Source organism: Dermochelys coriacea, chromosome 9, assembly GCF_009764565.3.
Source record: "Dermochelys coriacea isolate rDerCor1 chromosome 9, rDerCor1.pri.v4, whole genome shotgun sequence".
Taxonomy (NCBI): domain Eukaryota; kingdom Metazoa; phylum Chordata; order Testudines; family Dermochelyidae; genus Dermochelys; species Dermochelys coriacea.
This window is the reverse complement of record NC_050076.1, coordinates 103,852,598-103,865,594: the sequence shown is the minus strand read 5'-3', so window position 1 is coordinate 103,865,594 and position 12,997 is coordinate 103,852,598. Positions and strand designations below refer to the sequence as shown.

General features: G+C 44.5%; 1 protein-coding gene, 1 long non-coding RNA gene and 1 other non-coding gene across 7 annotated transcripts in view; 2 read left to right on the top strand and 1 right to left on the bottom strand.

Annotated features, from left to right (window-relative positions):
* GDPD2 (glycerophosphodiester phosphodiesterase domain containing 2) overlaps positions 1 to 5,503 on the bottom strand; it is a 36,869-nt gene extending 31,366 nt beyond the window's left edge. The window contains exon 1 of one of the 5 annotated variants that reach the window (XM_038416989.1): positions 5,411 to 5,503. The gene's annotated coding sequence lies outside the window, so the exon portion shown is untranslated. Of the gene's footprint in view, positions 1 to 4,994; positions 5,136 to 5,410 lie in introns of those variants that run through there. The other 4 variants (XM_038416988.1, XM_038416993.2, XM_038416992.1 and 1 more) reach the window with 4 other exon arrangements.
* Positions 21 to 10,240, top strand: LOC119861633. Its single transcript, XR_005294969.2, has 3 exons — positions 21 to 77; positions 7,777 to 7,991; positions 9,936 to 10,240. It is a non-coding gene; the product is annotated as an uncharacterized LOC119861633 (long non-coding RNA).
* On the top strand, positions 6,118 to 6,220 carry LOC119861968. Its single transcript, XR_005295084.1, has one exon. It is a non-coding gene; the product is annotated as a U6 spliceosomal RNA (small nuclear RNA).
* Positions 10,241 to 12,997: the final 2,757 nt, after the last annotated feature.

The window sequence follows — 12,997 nt, the reverse complement described above, 5'->3', positions numbered from 1 at the left end:
ATTTGTTAGTCTAAGGTGCCACTCCTTTTCTTTTTGCGGATACAGACTAACAGAGCTGCTACTCTGAAACAGAACAGGTCTGTTATCACATGATCAATCCACAGCTTCTGGCAGTCAGAGGCTTAGGGGCACACACAGCATGCGTTTACAACCCTGACTGTCTTGGCTAATAGCCATTGATGGACCTGTCCTCTGACTTTTCTAATTTGTTTTTGAACCCAGTTATACTTTTGACCTTCACAACATCCCTTTGCAGCAAGTTCTACAGGTTAACTTTTCACTATGTGAAGTAGTACTTTCTTATGTTTTAAGCCTGCTGTCTCTTAATTTCATTAGGTGATGCTCTAGTTATTTATCCCTTCACACAACATGAGAACACTTCCTCATTCACTTTCTCTACACCAGTCATGATTTTATAGACCTCTATTATCCTTCCTTAGTTGTTTCTTTTCCAAGATGACCAGCTGCAGTCTTTTTAATCTCTTCTATATAGGGATGCTGTTCCATGCCTCTAATAATATTCCCCCCCCCCCATTCTCTGAATCTTTTCCAATTCAAATCTATCTTTTTGAGATGTGATAACTGGAACTGCAAACAGTATTCAAGGTGTGGGTGTACCATGGATTTTATCTAGTGGCATTATGACATTTACTGTCTTATTAGCTATCCCTTTCCTAATGGTTCCTAACATTATTAGCTTTTTTGACTGCTGCTGCACATTGTGGCTAGTTCTCTGAAAACATCTGTTCAATGACTCCAAGAGCCCTTTCTTGAATGGTAACAGATAATTTAGACCAGGGGTGAGCAAACTATGGTCCATGGGCCACATCCGGCCCATGGGACTGTCCTGCCCAGCCCCTGAGCTCCCGGCTGGGAAGGCTCACCCCCGGCCCCACCCACGCAGCCATGCGGGCAGCGCGGCTTGCGCATGCTCACCTCCCAGGTTTTCAAATAAGCCTGTCCTGCTGCTCTGAGTGGCCTGGTAAGGGGGTGGGGGGAGAGGGTTTGGATAAGGGGCAGGAAGTCCCAGGGAGTAGTCAGGGGACAGGGAGCAGTTGGATGGGGCAGAGATTTGGGGGGGGTCAGGAGATGCAGGGGATTGTATAGGGGTGGGGTTCCGGGGGGGCAGTTAGGGGACAGGGAGCGGGGGGTTGGATAGGTGTGGGAGTCTCAGGGGGCAGGGGTGTGGATAGGGGTTGGGACAGTCAGGGAACAGAGAGCAGGGGGGTTGGATAGGGTGTGGGGTCTCAGGGGGACAGTTAGGGGTGGTCAGGGGACAAGGAGCGGGGGGGTTGGATGGATTGGGGGTTCTGAGGGGGGCAGTAAGTGGGAGGGGCAGATAGGGGGCAGGGGCCAGGCTGTTTGGGGAGGCACAGCCTTCCCTACCTGGCCCTCCATACTGTTTCACAACTGCAATGTGGCCTTTGAGCCAAAAAGTTTGCCCACCCCTGATTTACGCCCCCCATCATTTTATATGTATAGTTGGGAATTGTTTTCTGATGTGCATCATTACTTCGCTGTTTTCAACATTGAATTTCATCTGTCATTTTGTTGTCCAGTCACCCAGTTCTGTAAGGTCCGTTTGTAACTCTTCACAGTCTGCTTTGGACTTCACTATCTTGAGTAGTTTGTATCATCTGCAAACTTTGGTATCTCACTGTTTACTCATTTTTCCAGATCACTGATGAATACGTTGAACAGCACTGGTCCTAGTACAGACCCATGGGGGAGTCCACTATTTACCTCTCCATTCCAAAAATGGACCATTTATCCCTACCCTTTGTTTCCTGTCTTTTAACCAGTTACTGATCCATGAGAGGACCTTCCCCCTTTCCCATGACAGCACAAGAGCCTTTGGTGAAGGATGAGGTCTCCCTGATGTCAGGGACGTGACTTGTCATCCCTGTGACAATACACCCAAATTTTGCCACGTCAGAATCCTGGAAGATCTCCGTTCACAAATGCCCAGTAGAGACTTGCTCAGAGTGTGGCAGCTAAATTCTCTGAATATTCTGTCTGTCATAAGCAGTCTCTGTGCCCTCACAGCTCTTATGTGCCATCCTCACAGTGCATGGTCCTTCCCTGAAGTGCAGGGGCTGAGCAGGCTCTTTTTCCTGCAATTGCTCCTCTTGGATGCTGGGGGCCACCATGGTGCCAGGCACCAGAACTGAGAGCAGGGAGATTGAGAGCACAGGAGAGATGATGCCCACCTGCTGGGCCCAGGCAATGATGAGGAAAAGGAGGGAACGGAGTGACTTGACTTGAATGCAGAGGGGACAGGAACAGGAGTCAGGACAGAAGATGGAGGGAGGAAGAAAGGGGTGGGGAAGGGCAGAAGTTAGGGGACACAGGGTCTGTAGCTTCCCTACAGAACCTGGAACTGAACTCAGGAGTCCCAACTCTCCTCATTCCTCTGCTGTCAGCAAACAGCTGTCAAATCCACTGGCAAAGCATGCATCTCATTCCCCTGTACTGGCAGGTCCATGTAGAGGATAACAGCCTTCTATTGCTACCAGTTACACAGTTAGTTCTGATGGCAAAGATCTGAAACTTGATGATTACCTGCACCTTGATGATGACCTGCGTGGGGAAGGTCAATATAGTTCTGCATGGCAATTTGTTTTGTTTTTTTAAATTTAAGGAGTTAATAAAATATATTAAATGAACATTAAGATCACACAGCCAACTACTCAAAAGTTAGGAAATGCCAGAATTAAGGATACTCATGCAACTCTAATTGAGCTCCTTGTGCTTATGCATTGTGTTACAGTCCTTAATTACGTGATCACATGCTATTTCCACAGGAACCTGCCTCATTCAGTACACAGGCTGGACCTGCCCTGGGGATGAATCAGGGCGGTGTAGTGAAGGAGGCTGTTGTCTGTAGGACCCTGCCTCATTTGTGGCAGAGGTTGGAAGGTGTGTAAATGAATGAGGTTGAGGACAACAGGAAGAGGAAAAAAAAAAAAAAAAAAAAAAAGTTCTCATGGTTAAGGCAGTTGAATGCCGCCCTAGAAAACTGGATTCTATTCCTGCCTCTGCCACAGGGTTTTTATGTGATGCTGAGCAAATCTCTTAAACCAAACTGCACGAGTGATCTCTAATTGTGTGCCCCATTATTTGGGTGTCCAGCATGAGATACCTGGGGTCTGATTGTCAGTGTAGTTGTGAGTGCTCAGCAATAACTGAGGTAAATGGAAGTCAAGCTTTGAACATTTAAAATGTTACATGCTCAAAATAAAACAAACAAACAAAAAACCCAAAAAAACAAAAAACCACCACTCAGGCCCTTTGGAGACACCCAAAATTAGTTAGCATTTTTTAAACTGCTTCTTTAATCCATGCCTCAGTTCTCTGCACGTAAATGGGGATAACAACTCATCTCACAGGGTGTTGTGAAGATAAATTCAGAGTTTGTGATGAATTAAGAAACTATGATGAAAGCACCATCAAAAGCACACAAGGAAGTACAAAATAGTTATCCATGCTGTATGCTAAATGAGGCAGCAGTCCTGTGGAAGACCTATAATGTGATCATGTAATTAAAAGCTATCATAATGCGCATGTATGAGGGAGACACCATTTTATTCTTAAGAATATTTGCAGTGTGCCAAACAGCCCTGCAGTGAAGCTTTATGCTTGACTCTGGAAAGGAGCAGCTCCAAGCTTTAGTCTTTCCTGCAGGAAGCACATGCCCGAGTTCACTGGTGAGTTCTAAAGGATCACAAGGGATTGTTTTCCTTTAGATGATGATTTGTTGTATGAAGAGTTTATGACTAATTTTGAACTGAAAAGTATTTATCGTTCACTATTTCCTAATGGACTTATAATTAGCAATTAAGTGTTCAATATAAAGAGATTTGAAACAAGCATATTAAAAGCAGATTTTATATGTTGAGAGATGCTGGTAAGATACATTATGGAACTATAATTCACTTTGATTTAGAAAAGTACATAGTTCTCTTTGGGCTTGTCTACATGGGAAAACTGACTGGCATAGCAATAGCAGAATAATTATTATTAGGGTTATTTCACTCTAGCTGAGAGAGTCAATTTCCTCATGTAGACAAGCCCTAAGTAAAGCTAATTAGCCCAGCAAGAGGTAATTTGTTGAAAGAGGCATGTTGAGGTTCTACCTAGCTTAATCTGCTCTGAATTTGAACATATTCAGAGCAGTGATTGATTGGCCCATAAGATACCATTGCCTGATAATGAAGTTTTCCAGGAACAGTGCAGCCTTTTTCTTTTCAGTAAGCACATACACCTCTTATCTGCCCCTTCCCTGTGTACCTTTCTGCTAAAAAGAAAGGCTTTGGCATTCAGACTTCTTTATTGGTTGCCAACTGTTAAAATATACCATTATTTCAACGCTGAAAACAAACCTGTGTAATAGTATGTTTTCTTTCCGCTGTTGGCAGGCCTGTAATTTGTGCTCAGAGTTATAGTTACCACAGAATTACACTTTTTCCTGTGGACGATAGGAGGCTGGCTGTGAGGTCAGCACATTAACGAATATTGTGAAATGAAAAGCCATTTGCTACATGAACCAGCGTCTCTTTCTTACTAGTTTCTAGTTCAGAATTCTGCCATGCACTGGCTTTAGCTCACTGCCTACCCTGGTAAACCACGATCTCAGTTATAGCATCAATGAAGAACTAACAGACTCATAGAAATAGCAGTGCTCTAGCCATAGCATGCAGCATAGGACCTAGAGATCACAAGGCACAGAGTTAGCAGTTGACCTTGATCACCCCCATTAGCATTGTGGTGCCCAAATGCCAATTTCAGCACCCTAACATAGAACTTGCCTTAATAGAGATGCTTGGGTATCAGTACAGACTGTTGCACCATTACTCCTGGTTCTGGGAGTATCATTCTCCATCACAATCAGCCATGCTATGCTATGCTATGCTAACAATGTTTTTTTCTCTGCTCTCTAGCTCTGAGAGAGAAGACCAGAGCCCTCAAGAAGTAGCCACCACCATTACCTGTACCTTGTTATCTTCAGGGAACCTGCAGCCCACCCTGAGCAGCTCTGTGCCCTTACACTCTGCTAGGGTACAGCAGATCCTCCCCAAGGCCTGTAGGATGTTTTAGTCCGCCATACTACCATTTTTTAAGTATAAGGGACAACTAGATAGGGCCCCTACCCTTCCTCCTAATCCCTGCAGACTGTTTGGGGAGGAGCTTTGCCAGCATAGTCCAACACACCTGTTTATTTTGAGGTAAACTTTTACTTCCTTTCAGGGCAATACTATCATTTGACTTTCCTAATTACTTCCTAGCTATATTGTAGCAGCTCTTTACAGGTATAACAAACTGAGCCCTAGCACTTCTATGAGGCAGGAAAGCAGGATAACTAACCAGCTTCTACAGCAAAGTAGAGAGGGAAATCATAGTAGGTACTTACCAGCTGAAACAGCCAGGAAATGCTACTAGTTGCAAAATCTATCTTGCAATCCTGTAGCTGTTGGCTTGTGCCAATTTAAGGGGCCGCCCCCACAAAGGCATGCTGGGGAAAATTTATATAAAAGGGGACTCCCTCAGCATGGTGAGGATGATGTTAGGAAAGGAATAGCTTTACTAGAACACTTACATGTAGGTTAGTACAGTAAATCGGTAATAGTATTTTTATCCCCATTTTTCAGAGGGGAAGAGCTGATAGTCAAAGAGAACACCATAGTCACAGTGGAGTTAGGAGTAATAATACCTAGTTCTTAGAGAATGCTTTTCCTTAGTAGATCTCAAAGTGCTAGAACTTGTGAAGTCTGGAGTCACAGGCTTGCACTTAAATCACTGGGCTTGAAACTTCCCCTTCCCTACATAAACCCTTTTCTTCTGTCTCCTTTCTCTCCTAATTGTTCTGTGCAAGGAGTGCAGCTTTCTCATATCCATTTAAGACTTTATCAGTAATCAAATAGGCCCTTTAGGTAAGGGAGTTCAGCTGGTTAGTTAGTGTAACTAAAAAGGCTTAGGAAGTGCTAAACAATCATATCTCTGCCTGTGCTCTCTCTATTCCCAGTCTGCTAGCATAAACGTGCCTGCTATAAGTCCTCATGGTGCCTGTCTTGTGATAAAGTCTATGCCCCTCTTCCTGAGTTTGCACTATCACAGAACTTGCTTCGGTAGCACATATACTAAAATTGGAACGATACAGAGAAGATTAGCATGGCCCCTGCGCAAGGATGACACGCAAATTCGTGAAGCGTTCCATATTTTGGAGGGAGGGATAGCTCAGTGGTTTGAGCATTGGCTTGTTAAACCCGGGGTTGTGAGTTCACTCCTTGAGGGGGCCATATAGGGATCTGGGGCAAAAGTTGGGGATTGGTCCTGCTTTGAGCAGGGGGTTGGACTAGATGAGGTCCCTTCCAACCCTGATATTCTATGACAGGTGTAGGGAGTTCTTTGGGGACTGGTAGCCAGTTAGCTGCATTTCTAGTCTTCCCTTTACACGTTGCTAATCCTGCTGTGTAATCAGCAACGCTGGAGTTTGGGGCCTGTTTCTTCTGGCTCTTGGTGCTTATTTGGGGACACTTCACTGCTAATCTTGGGAGCAAAGTGTCTGTCTGTCTTCAGACTGCAGGGAGAGCAGAGGGTCCTGTGGTAAGGTGGGTCCCTCCAGGTCTGAGCTGGTAGAAGAGGAAGAGCTCTGAGTCTTGCAGAAGGGGAAGCACAGATGTGAATTCATGGGGGAGGGGGGGTTTAAAGGGAAGCTTACAGTGTCCGTGAAGGAGTTTGGGGGGCATTAGTGGGGAGATGATGCTGTGTATGTGTGTGGGGGTGTTGGAGGAGAGCTGATGGGATGTTGGAGGTTTGAGGGCTTTTTAGAGGAGAGCTGATGGTGTGTGTTTCTGGGGGGAATTGGAGGGGAGCTGATGGGGTGCAGGGGAGGTTTGGGGGCACTGGAAGGGAACTTAGGTTGTGTTTATGTGTGTGGTTGATGCTGGATGTTCACACTTTACAGTGTTCTCTTGGCCCATGTACTGTGGGGTTTTGGGGGCATTAGAGGAGAGCCGATGGGGTGGGGGAGATTTGGGGGGGTGTTGGAGAGGAGCTGATGGGGTTTGGGGGGTTGGGGAACATTGGAGGGGAGCTGATGGGGTGTGGGGGGACTCAGGGAGGTGTTGGAGAGGAGCTGATGGGGTTTGGGGGGTTGGGGAACATTGGAGGGGAGCTGATGGGGTGTGGGGGGACTCAGGGAGGTGTTGGAGAGGAGCTGATGGTTTGTATGTGTGTTGTTGATGCTGGATGTTCACACTTCACAGAGTTCTCTTGGCCCATGTACTGTGGGGTTTTGGGGGCTGGGGGGGTTAGAGGGGAGCCAATTGGGTGTGGGGGGTTAGTGGGGAGTTGATGCTGTGTATGAATGTGGGGAGCTGATGGTGTTTTCTCTCTGGACATCTCTGCTGGGGAGATTCATTTTATCTTTTTTAAGCCTGAGGCTGTCTCTGGGAACGTGTCAGTAGAGGGCTGGATTCTGGCAGTTGTCACAGCACAATCTCACTGGTAACTGGGAGACCAACTGCAAATGACTGAATTTAGCCAGTTAGGCTCCTAGTCCGCAAGGTTGTCTGCACCGGTGGATTCCATTAAAATGAAAGGGGCTCTGCACAGACACTGACCTCAGCCAATGTGGAGTAATTTGTAAGACTGGCACCTTAGAAAGCAGATGACCATATAGGATACAAAAGCCAAGAGAGTACATCATAGAAAGAACTTAATTTATTCTGGAACTGACACATATAGTTTAATTTCAATTGGTATGTATTATAATAGGCTGTCCTGTAACTTGGAGTGATGGTGGAGCACCCGGGAGTTCTGAATTTGCCCTTAAACCTGCAAGCAGACTGAATGTTTCTGCAAAAAGAAAAGGAGTACTTGTGGCACCTTAGAGACTAACAAATTTATTTGAGCATAAGCTTTCGTAAGCTACAGCTCAATGTTTCTGCTGTAGCTGCACACCTGGCTTCTTGAACTGAAGAGATTTTCAGGTAAGCATGAATACAAGTTTTGTTTTTCTAAACATTACCCATCAAAGTCAGGCTCCTGGGAAGCCTATCAATTTGTGAATAGAGCTGTATTTCTGTAGCCCTAGGTAATGACAAAACTTTGCTTTGTAACCTTATAGCACGAGAAATATGGACAATTGCTTTGGATAAAATAGAGCTTCACAATTTCAAATCACTTTATATTTTGGAATGAATGAGACATTGGAGACAATTTCACAAAACTTAGATACTGATTAGACTGGAAAAATATTAATCTCACTAGCTGGATAGGATAATGGTACTTAGAAATTGTGCATGTCTTAGTAATTAACTCAGCAAATTCAACCAGTTCAATATCTATGGATATGCTGAACTGGGGGTGTGTGCTGAGAGCAGAATTTGGCACCCTGTTAGTACAGATACATTCCTGCTTCAGATGTAACCCACACACATCCTGGTGCTGTATCCTCTTGAGTGGTACTGAGACCACTTAGAGATTAATGAATCTGCTACTGCCTTAGCAAAGAGCTATATGGCTTTTAGCTCATGCAGTAGAGGCTCATACACTAAGCTCCAGAGTTCCCAGGTTCAATCCCACCTGCCGACGACCAGGGTCTGTCGGTTTTACACAGACACACCCATTAATCTTCTAGCATGTTTTTATAAAATTAAAGTATTTTTACAGACAAATAACAGTACTCTGAGGAAAGTTTTGTAAGTTGGCTCTTGATTCCAAGTTGATTGTCAGTTAGTTATAAATTAAACTTAATTGACAAAGAGAAAAAATTATCCATATTGAATAATACAGAACAAGTGCATCTCAGTCCAGAGAGTCCCAACCACCTTCTGTTGGAGGCCTGTCCTTCTGAGGAGTCAGTAACCTTCTCTCCCTACCCCACTCCATTGCACTGGGTCGCTGCACTCTTACCCTGACTCTACCTCTCTCCATTCTCTCTCTGAGCAGAGTTGACCCTGTATGCTCCAACTGAGTATTTCAAAGTATAAGATTCTAAAACCAGATAAAGAGATCACTGACTAGTGTAAGCCCATAGTCACTCTGTTTGAGGCCCGTGAGTGACTCCCAACTTGCACTGAGGCCTTGGACAGCAGAGCTGACCTGCAATGATAGGAAGACATCTCTGTGCTGCTCTTTCAAAAATTTTGAATAATAAAAGTTAAGGGTGTGTGAATGTCAGTGTGGTACTGGCGCATGGTAACTGCATGGACTCCTGTGCAATTACTTACACGCATACATTTAACTTAAACCATCGTTTCCCTCTAAGTGAGTACTCATCAACAGTAGCTCAGCTGTATTGTCTGGGTTCTGAATACAGGCAGAAATTATCTTCTATCCACTAACTTCCCTCTTTAATCCTTTTTTCAGTTATCTTTTTGATAACATTACCCATTTCTACCTCACTTCATGCTTTCAACCATATTTGAATTCTCTCACCTTTGATTTCAGTGGGAGTTAGCTGACTAATAACTCTGAGGGTCTGGGCCTAAATTTAGGGTTCTTGTCTAAAGAAATGCAGAGTACAACAGTGTGTCTGATCTAAAGTATCCAGTAAACACAACCCCAAATATATTAGTGTGATGCATGGTTAGAAAGGGTTAAACATCCTGCAAAATAAATAACCCTCAAAAGACATGTGGGGAGATTATGTTTGTGTTTTTGTGTATTTACATTTGTATGAGTAGGGTCGACAATGTAATCAACAGTCCCTGTCTATGCTGTATTCTGATAATTCAGAGGTCAAAAGAACATCCTAGCATTTAAATGAATTGTAAACACGGGATATCGCTGTATTCATCTCTCTTTGAAATGTATAGCAAATAATCTGTGAATGGTGGAGGAACAAGCAAATGGCCTTATGTTAATTCTATACCTAAGTACCGGCAATGGATCGCCTTCAAAATCATGCTAATTACCTTTTGTTCCCCGAGGAACTCCAACTTGTCAAAAAGACATGAAATTGTGTAGAAGATCCTTGGGTCCAGTGTCTGTCATCTTAGATCTGCTTAGGCTTCATCAGGGGAAATTTGAGTTACAAGACATCCAGTTATGCTGGTGTTCCCTGAATATGATATTTGAACATTGGACTATAAACTATGCACTATTTCTGAAAGATCTTTGTGCAACTACAAAGCTCACCATCTCTGCTATGAATCTGCACCTCAATGAATTGAACTCATGTCTGTATGTAAATTGATTTTTTAACCATACTTTCTCTCTCTTTTTTGTTTTTAATTAATTTTAATTTTGTTAATAAGAATTGGCTGTAGCACATATTTGAGTAAGATCTGAAACATTCATTAACCTGGAAGGTAATGTGTCTGATCCTTTGGGATTGGTAGAACCTTTTCTTTTATATGATGAAATAAAATTTAAAGAAATGTTCATCATATTTGACGTGGGTACCTGGATGGAGGCCTGAGGCTGGATCACTTTAAGGGAACTGTGTTGTTTGGACTTCTGAGTAACCAGTAAGGCAAGAAAGGTTTCAGAGTAGTAGCCGTGTTAGTCTGTATTTGCAAAAAGAAAAGGAGTACTTGTGGCACCTTAGAGACTAACAAATTTATTTGAGCATAAGCTTTCGTGAGCTACAGCTCACTTCATCGGATGCATTTCTCACTTCATCGGATGCATTGGGTCAAATGCATCCGATGAAGTGAGCTGTAGCTCACGAAAGCTTATGCTCTAATAAATTTGTTAGTCTCTAAGGTGCCACAATACTCCTTTTCTTTAAGGCAAGAAAGAAGCTCTTTTATGCTGTCTTGGTGTATCTAAGTATTGGAATATCCAGCAGCTTTGTGGAGATTGTCTGCCCCATTCTTTGCAGATTACTCTAATTGAGTGACCACAGCTGGTCCCCACTAGGACCCTGGTCACAACTAGTCACAGCCAAATCAAGAATAATGCACAAGGTAAGCACCAAGTATTAGGGAATGCAAAATCAGTGATACTTCTAATGCAGACGGACTGAGGGATCGCCCAAGTACTGGTGTGAATCATCAGTAATGTCGTCTAATGCAATGAGTTTGTCGATGTAAAAGACCAGAATGAACCCCTACATCTGTACACCTCAGTTAAAGGACTTGTTACCTTCATTCTCCCTGGGTACAGAAGGTATGAGAGTCACCACAGTCCATCTGAGACCTACTCAGTCTAGGGTAGTGGTCCCCAAACAGAGGGGTGTGCCCCCCTAGGGGGTACAGAGGAACGTTCAGGGTAGCGCGGTGGGGCTCAGGCCAACCCCCATGGGAGGGAGCACCACCCAGCCCCATGATGCCCCCAGCCACAGGTCTGTCCCGGCTGCCGGCCACCAACTTCTGGCCCCAGCTGCAGTTCTGGCCCAGCCCTTGGCTGCGGGCCCACTCCCAATTGTGGCTTCTGGGTGGGAGGACGAGGTAAGGAGTGGGGGAGCATGACCAAATAAGTTTGGGAACCACTGGTTTGGGGCATTCTTCCTAGAAGGGCAGGCTGTGTCTCTCAGCAATGACCTGAGGAGCATTGGTTGTTTGCACCACTTTTCTCTTTAGAATTTGGAGACAAAAAGACAAATAGATGCTATTTCAGTTATAGATGGGGCTGGTAAGGTTGCCTAACACTTCCCATTAATAGACTTTGTTTTCAGTTGCTTATAACTTTGCCAAACTTTATTTGTTCAGGCAGAAACTTGTGAGAGCACAAGAAGGACCTGCTATAAAGATGAATCAGAATTGTGTACTGAAGGAGGCTGTTGCAAAAGTTGGAAGGTGTGTACTCTTTGTAGTACTGGGGCAGGCTGGTCTAGGCCTGTCCAGAACTAACGCATACCCCTTCAATTAAGGGGCAAAAACCACTAAGTCCAGGCTACAATTGATTTCTGGGGACAACAAATGAAAAAAAAAAAAAGGTGTGGGGTCAGAGGTAAAGAATCAGGGATCTAGAGGGGAACACCAATCAGAACCCTCCCTCCCCCAAGAGCGCCCACTACTCCTGAAAGGCATGCTGGGGGCCAGTGGCTGCTGCCTAGAAGAACTCTGCCCCAAGTTGTGATCGGACAAGGCACAGGAAATAGATCCCTCAGTCAGAGCTTCGTCCTCCTGGAATGACGGATGGCTGTCTTGGTCTCTCAACTTAATGGGTCCATGGATGGGATGCGCAAAAATTTGGAGGTGAGGGGAGAAGCACAGCCAGAACTTCAGTAAGAGGCTCTGAAGGAGCTGGAAGATGGGCTACAACCTGATGAACTCTATGTAGATGTGCGTCGGGGTCTCCCTCTTGCTGCAAAAGGGGAGGTGTCAGGGGAGTTCATGAACCGTGCCAGATACATGTCTGTGCTCACCACTCCATGTAGGAGGTGACAACTAATATCCCTGCTGGGCCATAGGACCGGAGTGGAGTATAGGCTGCTCCATCAGGTTCCTTGCCCTCCTCAGGCAGTTGCAAGTCCCACTGGTTGGTTATCAGGTGGAACATGAGGGCAAGGAAGCAAATAGAATAGAAGATAATAAGGTGATAAATAACAGTCATCATGGATCTGTCAAGAACAAATTGTGTCAAACCAACCTGATAGCTTTCTTTGACAGGGTAACAAGCCTTGTGGATATGGGGAAGCAGTAGACATAGTATATCTTGACTTTAGGAAGGCTTTTGATACTGTCTCACATGACCTTCTCATAAACAAACTAGGGAAATATAACCTAGGTGGAGCTACTATAAGGTGGGTGCATGACTGGTTGGAAAATCATTCTCAGAGAATAGTTATCAGTGGTTCACGGTCATGCTGGAAGGGCATAATGAGTAGGGTCCTGCAGGGATCAATTCTGGGTCTGGTTCTGTTCAATATCTTCATCAGTGATTTAGATAATGGCATAGAGAGTACATTTATAAAGTTTGTGGATGATACAAAGCTCAGAGGGGTTGCAAGTGCTTTGGAAGATCTGGAGAAATGGTCTGAAGTAAATAGGATGAAATTAATAAGGACAAATGCAAAGTACTCGACTTAGGAAGGAACAATTAG